Below are 23258 nucleotides of genomic sequence, written 5' to 3'. Positions count from 1 at the left end.
GACAAGAGAGCGGAATTAAGGGCGTCCACATGGGAGCAGAAGAGATCAAACTCTCACTCTTTGCTGATAACATGATATTGTTACCTAGAAAACCTCAAGTATTCAACCAAGAGACTCCTTGAGTTGATAAATTAAATTTGTAAACTCTCAGGATACAAAATCAATACACAGAAATCAGAGGCATTCATATTCACCAACAACAGTAAAAGTGAGAACCAAATCAATGACTCAATTCCCTTCACAATAGCAACAAAGAAAATAAACTACCTAGGAATATATTTAACTAAGAATGTTAAAGACCTCTACAGGGAGAACTATGAAACACTGAAGAAGGAAATAGCAGAGGACGTAAACAGATGGAAGAATATACCATGCTCAAGGGTTGGTAGAATCAACATTGTTAAAATGTCTATACTACCCAAAGTGACCTACAGAGTCAATGCAATCCCTATCCAAATACCATCATCATTTTTCACAGATATAGAAAAAATAATTTTATGCTTCGTATGGAACCAGAGAAGACCCCGTATAGCAAAATCAATCCTAGGCAATAAAAAAAAAATAGGAGGTATCAATTTGCCAGACTTCAAACTATACTACAAGGCTATAGTAATTAAAACAGCTTGTGATTGGCACAAGAACAGGGACATTGACCAGTAGAACAGAACAGAGAACCCAGATATAAAACCATCCTCATATAGCCAACTAATCTTCGACAAAGCAGACAAAAACATACACTGGGGAAATGAATCCTTATTCAATAAATGGTGCTGGGAAAACTGGATAGCCACATGTAGAAGACTTGAAATAAGACCCACATCTTTTACCTCTCACAAAAATCAACTCACGCTGGGTAACAGACTTGAACCTTAGGAGTGAAACTATTAGAATTATAGAGGAAAATGTTGGAAATACTCTTCTAGACATTGGCCTAGCCAAAGAATTTATGAAGAAGACCCCAAAGGCAATCACAACAGCAACAAAAATAAACAAATGGGACCTGATCAAATTGAAAAGCTTCTGCACAGTCAATGAAACTGTCAAGAGAGCAAACAACCCACAGAATGGGAGAAAATTTTTACAAGCTACACATCTGATAAAGGGCTGATAACTGGAATCTATTTGGAACTCAGGAAAATCAGCCAGAAAAAATCAAACACCCCTATCAAAAAATGGGCAAAGGACATGAACAGAAACTTCTCAAAAGAAGACAGAATAATGGCCAACAAACATATGAAAAAATGCTCAACATCTCTAATCATCAGGGAAATGCAAATCAAAGCCACAGTGACATATCACTTCACTCCAGTGAGAATGGCCTTTATTAAAAAATTCCCAAACAACAAATGCTGGCATGGATGCAGAGAGAGAAGAACACTCCTACACTGCTGGTGGGACTGCAAACTAGTACAACCTCTGTGGAAAGCAATATGGAGATACCTCAAAGCAATACAAGTAGATCTACCATTTGATCCAGCCATTCCACTACTGGGCATCTACCCAAAAGACCAAAAGTCACTTTATGAAAAAGACACCTGCACTCGAATGTTTATAGCAGCACAATTCACAATCGCAAAGGTGTGGAAACAACCCAGGTGCCCATCAATTCATGAGTGGAAATGTGGTATATGTATACCATGGAGTACTACTCAGCTCTAAGAAACAATGGTGACATAGCATCTCTTGCATATTCCTGGATAGAGCTGAAACCCATTCTGCTAAGTGAAGTATCTCAAGAATGGAAAAACAAGCACCACATGTACTCACCAGCAAATTGTTGTTAACGGATCAACACCTAAGTGGACATATAGGAGTAACATTTATTGGGTGTCTGGAGGGTGGAAGTGGGGAGAAGGGGATGGCTATATACAACCACAGTGAGTAAGATGTGCAACATTTGGGGGATAGACACGCTTGAAGCTCTTACTTGAGGAGGGAGGGGGGCATGGGCAATGTATGTAACCTTAACACTTGTATCCCCATAATACACTAAAATAAAAATTAAATAAATTTTTAAAAATTACATGAAATTCAAAAAAAAAAGAAAGAAAGAAACAGTGGTGATCTAGCACCTCTTGTATATTCCTGGATAGAGCTGGAACCCATTCTGCTAAGTGATGTATCTCAAGAATGGAAAAACAAGCACCACATGTACTTACCAGCAAATTGGTATTAACCGATCAACACTTAAATGGACATATAGGAGTAACATTTATCGGGTGTCGGGCGGGTAGGAGGGGGGTGGGGGGACATGGGAAATATACATAACCTTAACATTTGTACCCCCATAATATGCTGAAATAAAAAGTAAATAAATAAAAGACTGATTTCATACTACACACACACACACACACACACACACACACACATATTTGGGTGACGGTTTTGTGTGTGTGTGTGTGTGTGTGTGTGTGTGTGTGTGTTTTTAAGAGACAGAGTCTCACTGTGTTGTCCAGGTTGGACTTGGACTCCTGGGCTCAAGTAATCCTCTAACCTCAGTCTCCTGAGTTAGTTTTAAAAATACAAAAATTAAAGTATTTTTTATCAAGCCAGCCTAACCCTGACTCCAAAAGTTATTATAGCCCCACTAAAAAGATGACAGACTGATCCCACTCTCAAATATTGATGTGAAAATGTGAGATCAAGACGTTACCACGTAAGATTCAACCAAAAATGAACAGAACGATAGTGTATGCCACAACCAACTAAATTTATGTCACTAAGAATGGATGAATATTAGGAAAATTTGGAATATAATCTATCTTACAATATTAATAGGCCAAAGTAAAAAAAACTATATGGTCATCCCTATAGAGGATGCAGTTGGCATAATTAACAGTGTTTCTGACTGAATAATAAGCCCTTGGTAGCCTATAAATGTATGGAAACCTCTTTGATGATATAAAATATGTGTATCTCAAACCAAATCCAGTATTATGCTTAATGGTGAAATCTTTGAAGCATTCTGATTAAAATCAAGAATAATGCAAGGTTGTCTACTATTACCACTGTCATCCAAAATTTTCTGCAAACATTGACCAAACCAGTGAGATGAAAGAAATATAGATATGTGTGCATGTTGGAAATGAGGAAACAAAATAATGATTGTATGCAGATAACATTGTATGCTTAGAATGCAGATAATGCTTATGCAGATAACATTGTATGCTTAGCCAAGTCCAGTCCAAGTCCAATCCCCAAAATTGTATCATCAGAAAAAATATAGAATTTCCTGAAAAATCTATTAGAGACAATAAGAGTTCTGTATGTGGCTAGTTGTAGAATATAAAATATCAATAGCTTTCTTATAGTGACAAGTTAGAAAAGATAATAACATAAGAAATGATTCTATTTATAAAAGAATGAAAAAGGTAAAATATCTAAGAATAAACTAATAGTATATGAACCTGTATTAAAAATCTTAAAACCCTTTTGAAGGACAAATCTAATGTCCTTTGAATAAGACTTGACCTTCAAAGAAGACATAAATGAGTGGAAAGATATACATGGTTCTTGAATAGAAAGATGAAATATAATAAAGATCAAATTTAATAATATAATAAATGTAATAAGGATGTCAAAATTATACTGTGAATTCATTTTCATCTTAATTAAAATACCAATGGGAATTTGGGAGTGGAAATACAAATAAAATTATGTCGCTGTTTGTCTAAAATGGTTGTTCTCCATGGGTGGTGGTTTTGCCCCTTCTGGGTCAGTCCAGGGAAGAGTTGGCAGCGTCTGAGACATACTTGGGCGTCACAACTGGCAGATGCTACTGACATCTAGTGGGCAGAAGCCAGAGATGCTGCTGGACCTCCGTAGCACACTCCCACAACAGTGAATGATCTGGCCCAAAGCGTAAGCAGTGCCGCTATTAAGAAACCCTGATCTAGCAGAATAAATATCCTAGAGTAACTAGGAAAATTCTGAAAACAGTAATCAAGGGATTAACCTTAACCATCTTGGAACTGTAGAAGAAACAGGCAGCTCAGTGGAACAGTGGAGAAAGCCCAGAATATACTAGAGGACCCAGTACAGGGTAAAGGTGGCATTTTATAATCAAGGCAGGCAATTCACTCAAAATAATGACTGATTAAGTCTTTAGGAAAAAATAAAGCTGGATCCCTATTTCATTCCTTCCATCAAAATAAAGTCCAAGTGGATTAAAGATTTAAATATTTAAAAAACGAAACTGAAAGTGCAAAGAAAAAAACATCAGAGAATTAACTTGCAGTCTTGGCCTTGGAAGGGCCTAAGTAGGAACAAACACAGAAGCCATAAAGGAAATTAAAAATGTAATTACATAAACATAAAAAACTGCTTTGCAAAAAGAGATTATTTGCAATACATGTAACAAAGGGTTTATTTACAAAGAGTATATATGAATCAATAAGAAAAAGAAAAATATTAATAATACAATAGAAAAATATGTAGCTCACATAAAAAGGAAATACAGATAGCCAGTAGAAAAATGCTAAACTTTACTTATAGTTCAAGAAATATAAATAAAGACAAAAATTAGATATACAATTTCCCCTACCAGACTAGCAAAAATGAAATGGTTGATCATTTCTGGTATTATTAAGGGTGTAAGGAGCCGGCACACCACATGTGATTGATGCACAAGGACAATTTGGTAACATCTATCTGAATTTTAAATACATATAACTTTTGACCAAGTATTTTACTGGTTAGCATTTCCCATTACAAATATACTTGAAATAGGATGCCAATATGTATGAGCAAGATGTTCACTTGCACAATTATTTATAATAGTAAAATACAGGAAATGAGCTAAGTGTGTGTCAGTATAGGGCTGGTTGAACAATGAGATTCTGTACAGTAGAATAGTATGCAGCTGTGGAAACGGACACAGTAGGTGTGTACGTACTGACAGGAAGAGATGTCCAAGATACATTACCAAATGAGAAAAATAATATGGCCCATATAGTATGATTTCATTTTTAAGAGTATATGATAATTTAACTATTGAAATTATAATTCTTTTTCCCTTGGAAGGAGGTAAGAATGGTTATGTTTGAGGAGTTACCAGAATTGAAAGTAGTGCAGGAAGATTTTTTCATTTTAGATTTTCCTGTACTGTTTGAAAAATTTGGATACCTACATATATTGCTATGAAAAGTTAAAAAACAGGGTAAATACCAGTTATAACCTAAACATTTTTCTTTTTCTTTTTTGTTAATTTTTTTATTTTTTTGAGACAGAGTCTCACTCTGTTGCCCCAGCTAGAGTGCTGTGGCATCAGTCTAGCTCACAGCAACCTCAAACTCCTGGGCTAAAGCAATCCTTCTACCTCAGCCTCCAGAGTAGCTGGGTCTACAGGCATGCACCACCATGCCTGGCTAATTTTTTTCTATATATTTTTAGTTGGCCAATTAATTTCTTTCTATTTTTAGTAGAAACAGGGTCTCGCTCTTGCTCTTGCTCAGGCTGGCTTCCAACTCCTGACCTTGAGCGATCCTCCCGCCTCGGCCTCCCAGAGAGCCCATTTTTCCTCTTTCTGCCTTCACGGAATCTTTCCTCTCCTACTTGCTTTTGGTTGTGTTTCTTAGCCATTGGTTGGTGAATTGATTGTTTACTCACAGCAGGGCTCCTTTATTCAGGATTCTAGGGACAGATCTTGGTTTCATATTGGCTCCCAAAGTGGACAAGTTCCCACACCCCGTGGGGCATTAGCTTCCTTATTTGTCAAAGGAAGGAAGTAACTACATATCCACCATATAGTGGCGTTGTTGGGACAAAGATCTGTGAGAACTTCATAAACTGTAATGGAATGCGAGATGCAATTATTATTCTCCTGGTTATATAAATTCAGTTTGTCAATTATTTTATTTTAATGAAATTGAATTATTTGACTTAATAGGGTTGAATTTGAAAATTACATTTTATCTCTCGAGCTTTTATTTTTAAATGCCAGTAGTCCTCAACATTTTTATACCAGCTTTGGGACAGTTGACACTTTTGTACATTGTCATGATGTCCACAAAGTGCCTCATTCAGGGTGAATTCCAGTCGGTTAGGACAGCCCATTAAGACCAGTGGCCCACTGCACTTCTCTCTGTTGTAGGTGTGGCCACCTCTGCGATGGCACAGTAGTGTCTGGGTAGTCACTTGAATATTTGATTGTATTTTGTCTTTATTTCATTTGCATGAAAAGCAGGAAGATGAAAGGGCTGGTACTACAGATTGAGCACTCTAAACCCCAAAATTCAAAATCTGAAATGCTCCAAAATCCAAAATTTTTGAGCACTGTCATGATGCTTAAAGGAAACGCTCATTGGAGCATTTTGGATTTCAGATGTTTGTATTAGGGATGTTCGACCAGTTAGTATAATGCAAATATTCCAAGATCTGAATAACCCCAAATCTGAAACACTTCTGGTCCCCAAGCATTTCGGATAAGGGATACTTGACCTATTTTACTAAGTAAAAGTTTTAAAATCTCAGTACAGTTGAGACAAAGATGGAAATTATTTACTGTGTTAGAAATGGCATCTTCCATTAGGTGCTCATTGGACTTAAAGCAGTTTTCTGTAAGCTCAGCTGTGAAGAAAAGAATAAAATTAAGGGAAACAAGGGAAATGCTGGCAATGTGTAGTTCACATTTCCTCTTAAAGGAAAGGTGTAATTATAGATTATGTGTAGACTTTTACAGAGCAGAATCCATCTTATGGCACGCAGGTCAGTTTTGGGGTTCTGTTTTGGGGACATGTTTTCTGTAATGCATAGCATGGTATTATCTGTCTGTCTTCCAACTGTATTAATTTTGAGAAGGGTTTTGTCATGAAAATTTAACACAGTATTGTGATTTTGAACTCACAAGAGTTAAAGCTATAGTCATCTTGTATTGTACCCTTTCCTGGGAACTGATCTGTCCTCAGGGGACTCTCTCAAATGAGGTACCAGGAGAAAATGCTCAACCTTTGGGTAATAGTAATTACATTGCTACCTCACCCTTGCATGCAGCGCCGACTCATCATCTAGCACAGGTGGCATTGGAGCTGCTTGAATTGGGAAGCATGCACTTCTGAAAGCCTCTTCATTCTTTTTAAGACTATTTCCAGTTTCTGATATGCAGTCCTTAGGCCATCCCCTGGCTCTGCCGAAGTCTGCTTCGACAGAACAAGAACAGGGCAAAAGTCAGGTTTGGGCCCTGCCACCTGCCCCCCGTTGCACTGGCCTCTCAGGTCCAGCACTTCATTTCATGCTCACAGCAGCCTGAAGAAGAATGTGGTATTTTATGAAGACAGGAAAGTTGGCTTCAGGAAGGTCAAACGATTTGGGTTTGGCTTTGCATCTCCTGTGCACTACCCCAGGTTTTCACACTGAATGTCCACTTCTTCTAATTGACTTTCTTTCATGCATATTATTCACATATATGAATTCCACCTTTTATTCTTTTCCGAGGTGCTCTTCATGTATATCTCATCTTACCCAGTAGGTGTAGATTTTTAAAAAGAGATAGTCATCCTCCCAGTGTGCTGGGTCAAGTGGCAGGTCGGGGCAGCCCCAGGAGCCCATGAGGAAGCAGCCAGTAGGTGGCAGCCTTGTCAAAACACCGATGAACCTGCCTTTAGACTCAATCCTTTTATTCATTCATTAATTCATCAAATATTTTCCAGTGGCCACCACCGTGCGCTGGCACTGTTCTAAGCAAAAGGGATCCGTCGGTGCGTGGGACAAAGATGCCGCCTCGTGGGGAGGAGCCGGGCGGATGCCTGGGAGGGCCAGTCCGGCAGAGGTGCCTGCACGTCCAGGGGGCGGTGTGGAGCCAGCAGACTGCAGAGGAGTGGCAGGCGGAGGGAAGGGGGCAAGGAGCTTTGTAGGTCCTTGTCAGAACTTTGGATTTTTGCTCTGTCTCTATTAGGGAACGTGTGCAAGGCTCTGCACAGGGCGGTGATGTGACCCGACCTCACCTGGGAAGGAGTGCTTGGGCCACTTGTCAAGAGTGGGCAGGTGGAGCTGTGGTCTGGGAAAGAAGCCCTCTGTGCTGGGTTGGTGGCCACAGCGCTGGGGAGCAATACCCAGATCTAGACATAGTTTGAAGGGTAGAGCCGACTAGTCTAAACTCTCCTGACGGATTATTTTTTAAATTGTGGTCAAACCTAAAGTTTATATCTTAACCATTTTAAGTATACAGTTCAATGGTGTTAGGTACGTTCATATCGTACAACCATCACCACCACCCATCTCCAGGACTCTTCTAACCTTGCCAAACTGAAACTCCGTATCCATTATACAGCAACTCCCGTTCCCCTCTCCGGCCGGCAGCCCCTCATCTACTCTCTGTCTCTATCGTTGTGACGCAGTGGGAACCTCGTGTGAGCAGGATCACACAGTGTCCTTTTGTCACTGGCTTATTTCATTTAGCATAATCATCTTCAAGGGCCATCCATGTGGTATCATGTGTCAGGATTGCCTTACTTTTTAAGGCTAAATAATATTCTATTGTTCATATTTACTACATTTTCTTTACCATTCATCTGTTGATGGACACTTGGGCTATTTCCACCTTTGGCCATTGTGAATAATGCCATTATGAACATGGGTGTGTGAGTTACCTCTCTGAGACTGCTCTCACTTCTTTTGACCTCGAACTACTGACCTTGAGTGATCCTCTTGCCTCGGCCTCCCAGAGTGCTAGGATTACAGGCGTGAACCACCATGCTTGGCCATGCTTTCACTTCTTTTGAAAGAGAAAGTATATGCCCAGAGTGGAGTTGCTGGCTTCTCCTGAGGAATTTTAAAGTTAGGGTAGGGTGAAATTTCTGCTCGTGTTAGCAGTGGAACGAGTGAGATGAGGTCTAAAGAGTAGACACAGATCTCTTCTGGAAACAGCAGTTGGCCACACAGGTGAACATTTTAAAAACTGGCAATATACAAAAGTGTTCATTTAGATGATTCTATATATAGCACATGTGGGATTTAAAATAATGTCACTATTTTAAACTGATAGCAATGTTTTCTAAAAGTTAAATAAATTGAAATAAATGTTAAATGCCAGTGTTACTTTGGCCAAGCTCTGCTTTAATGCTCACCGAATCTTAGACATCTCAAAGGCTCATCAATGACCGCAAAGCAGTCGTGAATCCAATGTCAAAACAGGCTCACTTCCAAGAAAGTGTCCATGTCCTTGCTGATACACATACTTGTGCATTGCATTTTCCACTTGCTTGTGTTATACCTAGGTGGTACCTTAGGCTCCAACCTGAGACACCTGTCCCCTCTGACCTGGGAAGGGGGTAACCCTGGGCTCCTATCGGGGTTAACTTTTCTAGCACAGTGGGCAGGTGTTCTTATCACCATCTTACATGTGAAGAAACAGAGGCTTGGGGGCTTAGGTAGTGTTCCCCAATTCAAACCCAAGGCCTGCTTCCAGGATCCTTTGTTCTGCTACACTGTTTGTGCAGGTAGGAAGACTTGATTTCTTTGCCATCATCGTCACCTGTTGTAGAACCATCACGACCAGTGGCTAACATTCTTTGCTTATTGTATGCTAACCACTGTTCTAAGAACTCTAGAAATATTGTTTCCTTTAGTTTTTTTTTTTTTTTTTTTTGAGACAGAGTCTCGCTTTTGTTGCCCAGGCTAGAGTGAGTGCCGTGGCGTCAGCCTAGCTCACAGCAACCTCAAACTCCTGGGCTCAAGCGATCCTTCTGTCTCAGCCTCCCAAGTAGCTGGGACTACAGGCATGAGCCACCATGCCCGGCTAATTTTTTCTATATATATTAGTTGGCCAATTAGTTTCTTTCTATTTATAGTAGAGACGGGGTCTCGCTCTTGCTCAGGCTGGTTTCGAACTCCTGACCTCGAGCAATCCGCCCGCCTCGGCCTCCCAGAGAGCTAGGATTACAGGCGTGAGCCACCGCGCCCTGCCTGTTTCCTTTAGTTTTTACTACAACCCTATGAAATAGTATTATTATGACTCTCATTTTATAGATCAGATGACTGAGGCATAAAGAGATTAAGCAGACTGTCCAAGTCCTTGCTTAATAAATATTGGAACCAAGACTCACAGATGAGGAAACAGAGGCTGAGAGAAAACCATAGTTGGTTTTGGAAGTGAGGGGACATTCAGAAATGAGCTCAGTCTATGGGAAGTACTGATGTCACTGTGAGTTTCCAAGGGCCCTGAAGAGGTACTGAGCATTGAGGGGGGGTGAGGGGCAGATGTAGGGTGGTGTCCATTAGGAGATAGAACCTGCAAAATCACAGAAGGCCAAGAATGTGTTTGTTGCTGTTTTCTTAATTTTGGAGGGGCCATTTATTGATGGCTGTATTTTGTGGTAAGAAAATCACATTTCAGATTCAGTACAGATGCTCCTTGAGTTACCATGGGGTTACTTCCCAGTAAAGCCATCTTAAGTTGAAAATATCACTGAGTGGAAAATGCATTTAATACACCTAACCTATTGAACATCATAGCTTAGTCTGGACTACCTTAAATGTGCTCAGAACACTTATATTAGCCTACAGTTGGGCAAAATCACACAACCAAAGCCTATTTTATAATAAAGTGCCGAATATCTCATGTCATTTGTTAAATACTGTATTGAAAGTGAAAAGCAGAATGGTTGTATGAGAATGCACAGGACAGTTTCTACTGAATGAGTATCACTTTTGCACCATCCTAAAGTTGAAAAATCATGTAAGTAAAACTATTCTAAGTTGGGGAAAATCTGTATTTTCATTTTTCTTTTATTTTCTTCTATACTTAGTTCATTTTCAAATTGTGGTAAGAACACTTAACATGAAATCTACCCTCTGAACAAATTTTTTTTTTAAGACACGGTCTCACTCTGTTGCCCCAGATAGAGTGCAGTGCCATCAACATCGCTCACTGCAACCTGTAACTCGTGGGCTTAAGCGATCCTCCCATTTTAGCCTTAGGAGTAACTGGGACTACAGGTGCTCACCACCACGCCTGCCTAATTTTTCTTTTCTTTTTTTGAGACATAGCCTCTCTCTGTTGCCTGGGCTAGAGTGCTGTGGCATCAGTCTAGCTCGCTGCAACCTCAAACTCCTGGGCTCAAGCAATCCTCCTGCCTCAGCCTCTCAAGTAGCTGGGACTATTGGCGTGTGCCACCATGCCCAGCTAATTATATATGTGTGTGTATGTGTGTGTGTGTGTGTGTATATATATATATATATATATATATATATATATATATATATATATATATATATATTTTTTTTTTTTTAGTTGTCCAGATAATTTCTTTCTATTGTTTTGGTAGAGACAGAGTCTCACTCTTGCTCAGCCTGGTCTTGAACTCCTGAACTCAAGGGATCCTCTCTCCTCAGCCTTTCAAAGTGCTGGGATTACAGGCATGAGCCACTGCACCCAGCCATACTTTTTAAGTGTATTATTCAGTTTTGTTAACTAGAGACAACGTTGTATAGCAGATCTCTAGAACCTATTCATCTTGCATAACTGAAACTTGGTATTCATTGGACAGCAACTCCTCATGTCCCCTCCCCACCTGCCGTTGGCAGCCACCATTCTACTTTCTGTTTCTGTGAGTTTGACTGTTTTAGATACTACATTTAAGTGAGATCATATAATATTTGTCCTCCTATGACTGGTTTGTTTCACTTAGCCTGGTATCTTTCAGATTCATCCATGTTGTAGCATTTGTCAGAATTTCCTTCCTTTTAAAGGCTGAATAATATTCCATTTATGGCTAGACCACACTTTGTTTATCCATTGTACGTGGATAGACCAATAATGGGCTTTAACTTCTGGTGGTGTTGGGTAAACCCAGACACAAGGATGTTATGACCTCCGTACTAGTTACGGTGCTGGATTTTTAGCTGAGTGATACACAGGGTGGGTTCATGGCCCGCATTTCTCAGGAGGATGTGGTTTAGTCTGTCTGGCTTTGGAGCAGGGTGGAGGGATTTCTCTGGCTTTCTGTGTAGGCACAGGTAGAGCATGGATTTGGGGATGGCAGCTTTCCTGGGTCCTCCCTGGGCACCAGTGGTGCGGAGAGGTGAGAACGCTCCTTGCATCCCCAAGAATACTGGTATCTTTGCCAAGTCTTCCCATCCACAGACTTGACTGTCCCTCCAGTTCTCCAAGTCCTCTCTTTTGTTTTGGTCTTCCCCTACAGTTTGCTTATTTTTTTCCCTTTCCCTTTCTTCGTTCTTCCCTCCCTCTCTTCATTTCTTTTTGTTGAGTTTATGCCTTTGTTTTATAATTTTATTCCTATTGTGAATGGGATTCTGTATTCCTTGTATTTTTTTTCTTATTTTTAAAAATCTGGAACTTTTCCTGACTTTGACTGTCTTCCTTAACTCAAGGGCCAGGCTAATCTTCCATTTCATTCCAATTTTAGTATTAGTGCTGCCAAAGCAAGTACTCATTGTACTTTCTAAATAGATGATTTTTAAATATTTAATTTATAACAGCTAACTCCTTACCATCCTCTCTTCTTAGTACTAATGGTTTCCAGTTGATTCTCACATGTTTTCCAAGTGCAGCTGCAGGTAACGATCCCTTTTGTCTCCTCCATTCCAGTAGTTATATGTTTTATTTCTGGTTCCTGCTGTTTTGTGAGTGTGACCCCAGTTGTGTTAAATACTAATAGCATCCTTGATTTGCTCTCACTTTACTGTGAGTGCTTTTGGCGCCTTGCCATTAAATGTGATGCAGAATTTGGGCTTGAGATACTGTTTTGTGTGCTAAGTCCTCTCTTTGTATTTCATTTAGAGTTTTTATTAGGACTGGGTGATAGATTTTATTGAATGCCTTCTAGGAATTCTGTTATTACTTTGATTATGGCTTCTCTTTTTACCTAGGAGTCTCCTTCAGGAAATTAAAATATGTGTATATTTGGTCTCCTGGGTATATCTTCCACGTCACATGTTTTCTTTGATTCTTTTGATCATTTCATTCATCACTAATTTCATCTAATATGCTTTGCTTTGATTGTTTCTTTACTTCAACTATTATGCTTTTAATCTTTATTATTATAATTCTCTGATTTCAAATTATTTCTTCTTCATCACTTCTTGTTCTTTCATAGCTATAACATCGTCTTGGATTTCAGTGAGAATGCGAATTAGAGATTCTCGAAAATTCCCTATTACTTAGAGTCCTCAGATGACCCCCCCTTTTGTGAACATCCAAAACTTCCCATATAGATCTAGTGTTTTTTCTGTGTCTGTCCATCCTTACAGAGGGAAGCTTGTGTTTGTCTGGACTTGGAAATTGAGAGGGATTCTGTTGGAGAGTGTGGGGATGATAAGTCGTACCTCATATTCTCAGTTGAAGGAGGACCTTTTTTTTTTTTTTTTGATTAGCCAGGGGGAGAGTGGGGAGGGCGCTAAAGCTCAAGGTACAATTTTGCCATCTTTTTTCTTTTCTTTCTGTGTATTTTCTTTTCGTTTTTCTTGTTGTTGCTTTGGTGCTTGCCTTGCTATTAGCTGGCCATGGCTTTTTGCTGTTGTTGTCAGCCAGCCATGGCTATTTCCTTTGTGGGAACTTCAGTGAGTGCAGGCAAGGAGAAAGGGGTGCTGGGACCCTTCCTGAAGGTGCTCCTGGCAGAGGGCTCAACCTAGAGGTCCCCTGCCCCTTTTTTATGATGATATTTTGTAATATGCCCATTGATACCCTAAAATGAAATTCATCAATCCATATATGGTACTGAAAAAACCAATATAATGTCCTATGTATGATGTGGAGTAGAAATAAAAGGCAAACCATTTCTGATTAAGTAGCATTTTAGCACGTAGACGTTGGAGCCCGATTCCACGAGAAGACAGGCAGGTGCGTGCACATCAGTGGAGACCACTGTCAGTGCGGACCCTACAGATGAGGCTGACTTGGGTTCCATGTTGAGAATTCAAACACGGTGGCAGTGTTGACACTGGTGACTTTCTGAAATGCTGACAACTCAGGGCAAGCTTTTGAATAAAGCAGAGTACTATCTTTCCTTGATTTACATGTTCATTGCCTTCCTAGAAAATTCAGTGCATAATAATAATGCTGTGTAAGACTGTTTTGTGTTTCTATGTAAAACAGAGTTTGGTTTGGGCGTAGGTAATTATAAACAGTGTTCTCACCTTCATCAGCACTGCCCCATCTTGAGAGAGGAGAGTGGGAGGTAGGAAGCAGGCACACCCTTCCCATTCGCAAAGCTCGGGTTGAGAAGACAGATGGAGGCTCGTTGTGTATTCGAAATGTTCCAATCAGTATTAAATACTCTAGTAAAAAGACATTAAGTTTCAGGGATTTCAGATGACCCTATTAGGTTGTAGATTTGATGAAAATAATTGTCTCACTCACTTTCATTGTTTTTATCAGTAATAGGTAAATTTTGTGTGGCATTTTTTTTTTCTTCTTCTCAGTTTTTTCCTGTGAGTTCTACTTTAGTATTTTTTTGGTTTTTGAGACAGGGTCATGCTCTGTCACTTGGGCTGGAGTGCAGTGGTACAATCATAGCTCACTGCAACCTCAAACTTCTGGGCTCAAGCAATCCACCTGCCTCAGCTTCTTGAGTAGGTGGGACTATAGGAGTGTACCACCATGCCCAGCTAATTTAAAGTTTTTTCTTGTAGAGATATGGGGTCTTGCTATTTTGCCCAGGCTGGTCTTGAACTCCTGGCCTGAAGCTATACTCCCACCTTGGTATCCCAAAGTGCTAGGATTACAAGGTGTGAGCCACCACACCTGGCCAGTATTTTCTTCTATCACTTTGCAATTTGTAATTCACTTGTAAAATAAGTGTAATGGTATTCAACTGTAATTTTAAATAAATTTTTTCTAAAATGTAAATTAAAGTCAATATAAAGGTTGAAATGTATTATATGTTTTTAAATTAAATGTATTTCGTATGTTTTTTATTTTGCAATAATCATAGATTCGCGTGCAGTTGTAAGAAATAATACAGATAGATCCCCTGTACCCTTTACCCAGTTTCCCCCAATGGTAACATCTTATAAAATGATAGTATAATATCACAACAAGGATATTAACATTGATACAGTGAGCTTTCAAAGAGAATTTCCATCACTACAAGGATTCCTCTTGTTACTCCTTTATATTTCCCTCCCCCCACCCTGTTTTAAACCTTGGCAATCACAATAATTTGTTTTTCATTTCTGTGACTTCGTTATTTCAAGAATGTTATATAAATGGAATTCTATCCTATTTCAATTTTTCTGGGATTTTTCTGAGAAATTTTCCTCTATTCCAGTCTTTATTATGAATGGGTATTGAATTTTGTCAAATACTTTTTCTGCATTGATAAATGTGATCATGTCATTTTTATTTTCTTATTAGCCTGTTCATATGGTAGATTGCATTAATCGATTTTTCAGATCTTGAACCTCTCTTGCAACCCTAAATTCCACTTGGTCATGATATATAATTATTTTTATATATTACTAAATTCTATTTGCTAATATTTTGTTAAGGAGTTTTTCATCTGTATTCATGCATGCAGGGCACCACATCAGGGCCATGTTGGGGGAAGCAGAAGGCAAGATGCTGAGGGGGCAGTGAGAAGAGTTGTGTGAGAGGGCGTAGGCCTGGCCCGTTCTGTTCTCTCAGCCTCGTTCTGGCCGTGAGACCTTGCTCGAATTAGCCCACCACCATACCCACTCCTCCTACTGGGAGTAGCCAACTCTGTGGGCTTTGGAAGCAGCTAGAAGGGGCCCAAGTGCACAGTTGGACTTACTGTCAGTGATTTTTCCTAGTTAATCCATCTTGGCTCTTGGTGATCACTATGTCTCTTTGCAAATCATTCCTTTAAAAATCTGTGATATTAAACTCCAGTCTTTGGTCAGGTAAATAGTTTCTACATTTTAATCATTTTTAAAGCAGGTAATGTGGTTTACATAGTTCAAAGTATAAAGTCTTGCCCCTGTCCCTTTGCCCAGCTACCAGGTTCGCTAGTGTGGCAACCGGGCCTCCCTCTGGAGTTACCCAGGGTGTGGGGAGCAAACATATATCCTCTGTCCTCTCTGTCCACAAATGGTAGCATAAATGGGCACAGATTCTACCCTTGTGCTTTTTCTCTTAACTGTGTTTTGGGGATTGTTCCATATCATTCCATAGAAAGCCTTCTCATTCTGGGGCCCATCTTCCTGGCACTTGTTTCGTGATTTCTCAGTCGTTACTGACAGCAATTCATGGCCTCATTCACAAGTTATCTCAGGTTTGGGGGTTGTGATTTCCCTGGGCCAGGAAATTTAGACTCATTAGATGGTTTTCTTGGGCTTTAGTTTCCTCTCACTAAGGTTTGATCTACACTTTGCAAATGTGTGCCCCATTTTGGAGCACTTGTGCTGAGAGAAGACTGAAATACAATCACAGCTGAAAGAGCATCCAGGTAGCTTTTGCCTTTACCTTCGTGAACAATCGCAGCTCCTTTTTACATTTAGCTTTCCAGACCAATTTCAGACAGGTTTCTGCCAACAGCCTATTTATCCAAGGGTGTGTGCCCATTTTTCAGTTTTCATACATGCCCTCATGTTTACCTGAGCACGTCAGGAGCAGCCTGTGCAGTTACAGTGGTTTCATAAGAACTTTCCCTGTCTTCAGACAGAACTGGTTACTCATTAGGAGTCAGAATCACAGTTCTGGGAATTTCCTACCCTCCTCATAGAAGCACCATGTGTGACTTTGGACAAGTTACTAGCCTCTTGGAGCTAGCTTCCTTATCTGTAAGATGGACTTAATCATACCCATTACAGAAAATGTGTGACAGTTAAATAAAATGGTATATTGAGGAACCAAGTCCAGAACCTGAAATATAGATATTTTTATTAACTATGATTCTTCCCTCAAACCTTAGCAGAATCTCCTATTTATGAATTATGATTAAAAAAACAAAAACAGAAACAAAATAAAAAATATCCACCTGTCTTAGACTGTGGGACATCTTGCCCAGCCTGTTTGTGCTTTGCTTTTTTTTTTCTTAAAGACATTTTTTTACAGTTTTTATTTTGTTAGAGCAGTTTTAGGTTCTCAGCAAAATTATGGGGAAGGCACAGATTTCCCCTGTGCCCCCCGCCCCACACAGGCACGGCGCCCACTGCCAGCACCGCCCACGGAGCAGCACGTCTGCGGCGACTGACGGGCCTCGGCTGGCACCTCCTGATCACCAGAGGCCGTAGCTTGCATCAGGCTTCCCTCGGTGCTGTGCATTCTAAGGGTCTTAGCAAATGTATGAAGACATGTGCCCATTATTTTAGTGTCATATGGAGCCATTTTACTACTCTGAAAAATCCTCCGTGTTCTGCCTGTTCATCCCTCACTGCCCGTAACCCCTGGCAACCACTGATCTTTTTTTACTGTCTCCATATTTTTGCCTTTTCCAGAATGTCATGGAGTTGGAATCACACAGTATGTGGCCTTTTCAGATTGGCTTCTTTCACTTAGTAGCATGCATTTAAGGTTCCTCCATGTCTTTCTGTGGCTTGGTAGCTCATTTCTTTTTAAGGCTGAATAATACTCCATAGCCTGGATGTACCACAGTTTATTTATCCATTTACTCACTGAAGGGGTATCTTGATTTTTTTTTTTTTTTTTTTGAGACAGAGTCTCACTCTGTAGCTCTGGCTAGAGTGCAATGGCATGATCATAGCTCACAGCAACCTAAAACTCTGGGCTCAAGATACCCTCCTGCCTCAGCCTCCCGAGTAGCTGGGACTATAGGCACATGCCACCACACCCGGTTAAGTTTTTTCTATTTTTAGTAGAGACAGGCTCTTGCTCTTTCTCAGGCTGGTCTCAAACTCTTGAGCTCAAGCGATCCTTCTACCCTGGCCTCCCAGAGTGCTAGGATTACAGGTGTGAGCCATTGTGCCCTGCCAAAGCTTTGCTTTCTTAAGATGATATGTTTTTTTCTTCCCAAGTTACCATCACTTTTATTAACCAGTTCCTTTTGGGTCAAAATTAAGCTTTTCCTTTTTTATTCTAAGCAATAAAATTATGTCCATGTTTTCAGCTTCATGTATAAAGGAATATTCTAATTAGCCACAGAAATCCAGAGATAAGCATGTTGTCCTAGGAAATTAAAAATTCCATGTTATTGCTAGAGAGGTATTCACTCTAGACTAAGTGGAGAGATTATAGGCTGATAGGATCAGATCATCTTCATTAAAGTCCTTTCCAGTAGGGGTTGCTATTAATAAGGTCAAAGACCTTTTCTTAGGCATCTTTTCCTATATCCTCCCCTGTGGGAGACACTATTCCAAGCTCTAGAGTTACAAGATAGGCAAGGTCCCTGATGACTCCAAACCTGCATCTCTGGCCCCGACTTGCCCCTCATACTCTGGAAACATTCCTCCAACTGTTTGCTGAAAATGTCTCATGGGTGTTCTGCATGTATATTCATTCATTCATTCCTTCAACAAATATTTATGTTTCAGACATCTTTCTGGGTGCTAGGGATGCAATAATTAACAAAACAACAGGAGTGCCTGCTCTCATGGGTTTTACATTGCATTCTCAGCATGTCTAAACTGAACTCACCATCCTCATTGCAGAGTTGCTGAACTGTTTCCTCTGGCATCTGGATTTGTCCTAATTGAAATGGCATTTCTCAGTCCCCCAGATAAATCCTAGTGTTATCTTTATTAGCTTCCTTTCCCTCTACACATGATTGTCTTAGTAGTCACATCCATGCACTTCTTTGTGTTTCCTTCGGATTCCTCCGACCCCACCTAACACATACCACTTCCAAATCACAGTGGCTTCCTGATTGGAGTTGCTGCTAGTGGTTAATGCTTACTCTCTTGTCCTATGTGATTAGGACCAGTTTTGGCCAATCAATTGAAAAAGTTGGTTAAATGAGGGAAACCTAAAAAAATGAGATACATATACTTTAAGGATTTTATTTTCACCTAAAACGCATTGTGCATTCATTGTGCATTAATTAACTGATGTTTAGTTATAGGGCCATGGCATTTTCTTAGAATGGCCTGTTGATTGAATTTTTTTTTTTTTTTTTTTTGAGACAAAGTCTTGCTCTGTTGCCCCCTTAGAGTGCCGTGGCGTCAGCCTAGCTCACAGCAACCTCAAACTCCTGGGCTCAAGCTATCCTTCTGCCTCAGCCTCCTGAGTAGCTGGGACTACAGGCACGCGCCACAATGCCCGGCTAATTTTTCTGTTTTGTGCAGAGATGGGATCTTGCTCTGGCTCAGGCTGGTCTCATGCTCCTGGCCTCAAGCAATCCTCCCACTTCGGCTTCCCAGAGTGCTAAGATTACAGGCATGAGCCATTGTACCTGGCCTTGATTGAAACTTTTTAACATCTTTCCACACTTATAATACATCTTTTTAATATCCAGTTTTAGTTTTTTTTAAACATGAACAAGAACATAGATACTTAAGAAGAAGCTTGCATGCAGAATACTTTCATGTTTGCAAATATTCTCCTAATCTTTTATAGTTGCTTCAGCCATTTTTAGTGACTCACCTTCATTGAGTCTTTTCAAACCATTTAGCATGGCTTTCAAAGAAACGATGTTGCTCTCTTTTGCACTCATATTTCATTGGTTTATGTAATAAGTTATGTAAGTAAAATCACAAGTACAACTTATATAAACAGATTTGGGAACAAATACACCTGATTTTAGTATACAGACAACCCAATAGATGGGAGCTGAAGTGCACAGGCATCCTAGAGAGGATTCTGCCAGCCAAAAGTATTCATCTTGCCGAGTCAGTGCGTCTTATAAACATGGGGCTCATTGGTTATTTTGGTGAATTGGTTATCTGTGCAGTGTTCAGTAGAGGGTGTACAAGAGGACACCTGATGTATTTCCACACATCTTCCTAAACCACAGCTTTCATCAGACCACTTCTCAGCTCAGAAACCTCTGGCACTCCTCAGCAGATAAGGATCCCAGGGCACCTCTTGCCCTGATTCAGTGTGATCCACCGCAGCCTTACCTCCTTATCCTGTCGGTGCTTTGATTGTGATCTTTTCACAGTCAAGCCTTTGTTCATTCTGGGGCCTGGCTTGTCCAGGATGTGCATGTCCACGCCAAGCACCTCACTGCTGGCCCTGCCCTCTCCTACCACTGCAAACACTGACGGGAATGCCATTCGCAGCACCTCCTTCAAGGAGCCTTTCTTGAGCTCTTCACACAGGGTATGCTTTTTCCCTTTAAACAATCTCCTGTAGCTCAACATGTGAGTTTCTGCGAAGTCACTCACCATATGCTGCCTATCCTGCTTCTTCCTGCCTCGGAATGCTCCCTGGTTTGTACTGAACCCAGCGCGTTGGCCCTGCTGGCAGTAAGCAGGCACCTGCAGAGTGTGGGGACGCCCTTCCCCTTAGCTCCTCTCCTTCGAAGCCCATCTTGTCTAGCTGGCCAGGCCCCCAGGTTTCAGCCGTGCCGATTGCTGCGGAGCGAGGACAGGGCTCTTTTTAGTTGGGAACTAACACATGGAGTCTTGAAGGCTCGTCTGCTTCTCTCTTGGCTTTTTAAAAAGCAGCTTTTTTGAAGAATAATTTACATACCATAAGATTCACCATTTGAAATGTGTAAGCAATGAATGTTAGTAAGTTGACCGGGCTACCACCAGCACCACAAATGAGCTTTTAAACATTCCTGTCACCCTGGAAATATCCCCGGTGCCCATTCCCAGTCCATCTGAGTTACCACCAGCTCCAGGCAACCACCGATCTGCTTTTCATCCTCATAGCTCCTCCCTTGAGTTTTCCTGCCACTTTTCAGAATCCCGGTGTCTTCTATACTGACTGCTCAGACTTGCCTAAGAACTTTTCTTCTGATTTGGTTACTTAGCTTGGTGACCTCACATTTTACCCTTTCTTTCCATGCTCAAGTTTCTCTTGGCTTTCTTTGTTGTGTGTGCAGCAAGCTGCTGACCTTTGGCTTATTAAGAAACTAGAGCTTTTTTTCCTCTTTTAGAATATGGAAAACTTGAATAGTGTCATGTACAAAACAGATGCTGACCATTATTTACTGAATAAAGGGATCTAAGCCCCTCTAAGGCATGGAAAATCTTGTCTTCTGTTGTATTCAGCATAGTGCAAATAAAGAGCGACTTAATTGTTACTTTGGGTAATAAATAATTTTTATATTTTGATAAGAATATTGACATTGATTTATTAAAATGATTCATGCTTGATAGCTTAAAGAGTATAAAACAAAGTAATGCACTTGTAACATATAATATGATCCAACAATTCCATTTCTGGGTATATACCTTAAAGAATTAAAAGTAGAAATTCAAAAAGACATTTCTACACCCATGTCTTAGCAGCATTGTTTGTAATAACTATTATAAACGGTGGAAGCATTCCAAGTGTCCATCAGCAGATGAATAAACAAAACGTGGTCTTTATCTACAATGGAATGTTACTCAGACTTAAAAAGAAGGAAATTCTGGCACATGCACCAACATGGATGAACCTTGAAGACATTATGCTTAGTGAAATAAACCAGACACAAAAGGACAAACACTGTGCTCCTAGGGGTGTACCTCGAGTACCCAAACCTACAAAGACAAAGTAGAATGATGACTTTCAGAGAGGGGGAGATGCGGAGACATTGTTCAATGGATTCAGAGTTTCAGTTTTGCAAAACGAAAGGAGTTTTGTGGGTGGAGGGTAGTGATGGTAGCACAACAGTGTGAATGTACTTAATGCCATTGGACTATACATTTGAAAATGACTAAGATTGTAAATTTTATGTATGTATATTTTATCACAATTAAAAAAAGTTTTTAAAAGAGAATGATAGAAAAGAAAGTACAAAGAAGAAAGTTAAAGCATTATCCGAAATACCACCTCTTAGACGCAACCAATGTAAAATATGCTGATTATCTTTCTAAATATTCTCCCAGCAGTGATACATGTATATCATGACAAATGTTGACGCAGGCTCCAAGCTGGGAAGGAGGCATTGGGCATAGTGGGAATCCAAGCCAGGACACCAGTCCATGGGTGTCCCTGAGAGGAGGCCTGCAGCAGGGACAAGGCCTGCCCTCGCGAGGTGCAGGAGCTATATGAACGGCAGCGCTAAATGAAAGGCAGGTTTAGGCCTGTGCAGGGGCTTCGGTGCCCGCCATGGGGACAGTAGGGAGCAGAGGCGATGGGAGCCCCCTGGTGCAGTGGAGTGGAGGGTGGGGGCCCAGGCTGCTGCAGTTGAGCTTCCCTGGGGGGTTCTGTGGAAAAGAGAACATAGTGAGCACAGCTGTAAGTTCACTGAGAGTTTTTTCTTTGAGAAAAGATGATGTACTCTTGGAACTCCTAGATTCCAATTGGGGAGACTTTGCAGTGGGGATGAAGGTCAGGTTATAGTAGCAAATGACTACAGCCAGAAAAATACCATTTACTACTGTTAACATGACCCCATCTGTACCCCTGACCTTGTATGGTCTAGGGAAACATGGTATGCACAAAATACATAGGCACATATTCAGCCTAGACTTTTCCTTCACATATAATGTGAACTTCAAAATCTTGAAGGCAAATGATGTTTTAAAGAGACAGTGTCTCACTTTGCCCAGGCTACACTCAGGCAATCCTCCTGCCTCAGCCTCCCAAGTAGCTGGGACTGCTGGCATGCACCACTGTGCCTGGCTCAATGATGATTTTTGGTTTTGGCTTTTTCTTTCTTTTTTTCTTTTTCTTTTTTTTTTTTTTTTTGAGACAGGGTCTTGCTCTGTTCCCTGGGCTAGAGTGCAGTAGCTCATTACAACCTCAAATTCCTGGGCTCAAGTGATCCTCCTGCCTCAGCCTCCCCAGTAGCTGGACTACAGGCATGCACCACTGTGCCCAGCTAATTTTTCTATTTTTCTGTAGAGACAGGGTCTCACTATATTGCTTAGGCTGGTCTTAAACTCCTGGGCTCAAGTGATCCTCCCACCTTGGCCTCCCAAACTGCTAGGATTACAGGCATAAGCCATCACACCTGGCTCTTAATGATGACTTCTTTTTTTATTACTATTTACGCCAAGCTTTGAGAGAAGGCAATGGGCAGATAATAGAGTTCTCATAGGCTCAAGGGGTGGGTCACTTAATGAGTCAGTGACTGAGAGAAATACAGGGGATTTTTTTGTATGATTTTATAGGGCTAATTATATCTTTCATTTAGATTGTAGCAATGTTTATTCGTATTTAAGTTAAGCCCCATTGAGGATAAAGACATGTTCTATCTAATTCAAGAAGGGTTTTCAAGATTTTCTCCTTAAAGATATTCTACAGTTTAAAGCTGCTTATTACAAGAAGCTATTTGTTTTCTCTGAAT

At 40.5% G+C, this 23258-nt stretch overlaps 1 protein-coding gene and 1 non-coding gene across 7 annotated transcripts in view; one reads left to right on the top strand and one right to left on the bottom strand.

Annotated features, from left to right (window-relative positions):
* The window catches only part of SPECC1 (sperm antigen with calponin homology and coiled-coil domains 1), a 277492-nt gene that overhangs the window by 85708 nt on the left and 168526 nt on the right, over positions 1–23258 (top strand). The gene's annotated exons all lie outside the window — the stretch shown is intronic.
* LOC142862280 (U6 spliceosomal RNA) lies at positions 12281–12386 on the bottom strand. The gene has a single exon (XR_012913350.1). It is a non-coding gene; the product is annotated as a U6 spliceosomal RNA (small nuclear RNA).

Source organism: Microcebus murinus, chromosome 18 (genome assembly GCF_040939455.1).
Source record: "Microcebus murinus isolate Inina chromosome 18, M.murinus_Inina_mat1.0, whole genome shotgun sequence".
In the NCBI taxonomy this organism is placed as follows: domain Eukaryota; kingdom Metazoa; phylum Chordata; class Mammalia; order Primates; family Cheirogaleidae; genus Microcebus; species Microcebus murinus.
Note: the sequence above shows the minus strand (reverse complement) of the source record. Positions and strands in the feature narration are given on the sequence as shown.